The sequence below is a fragment of the Myotis brandtii genome, unplaced genomic scaffold, assembly GCF_000412655.1.
Source record: "Myotis brandtii unplaced genomic scaffold, ASM41265v1 scaffold1223, whole genome shotgun sequence".
In the NCBI taxonomy this organism is placed as follows: domain Eukaryota; kingdom Metazoa; phylum Chordata; class Mammalia; order Chiroptera; family Vespertilionidae; genus Myotis; species Myotis brandtii.
In genome coordinates, this window is record NW_005354265.1 from 443,945 (window position 1) to 444,207 (window position 263).

At 50.2% G+C, this 263-nt stretch overlaps 1 protein-coding gene across 1 annotated transcript in view; it reads left to right on the top strand.

Annotated features, from left to right (window-relative positions):
• The window catches only part of WSCD1 (WSC domain containing 1), a 43,110-nt gene that overhangs the window by 22,791 nt on the left and 20,056 nt on the right, over window positions 1–263 (top strand). The window lies entirely within an intron of this gene.

Below are 263 nucleotides of genomic sequence, written 5' to 3' on the forward strand. Positions count from 1 at the left end.
GCTAGTGAGGGGGCCAGAGAGAAACGAGATCCTCCAGCTCTTCCAGGCAGGCCCATTTGTGGAACATGTCCATTTTACAGGTGGAGAAACTAAGGGAGGTGACATACTTATGGTCCCAGAGAATGTTTATGAGTGTTTCCAATGCAAAAGGGAGCTCTGAGCTCTAGAATCAGAGAGTTTAGTAAGATGGTATGTGTGTGTGTGTGTGTGTGTTTGTGTGTGTGTGTGTGTGTGTGTGTGGGGGTGTGGGGGGGGGGGGGTAC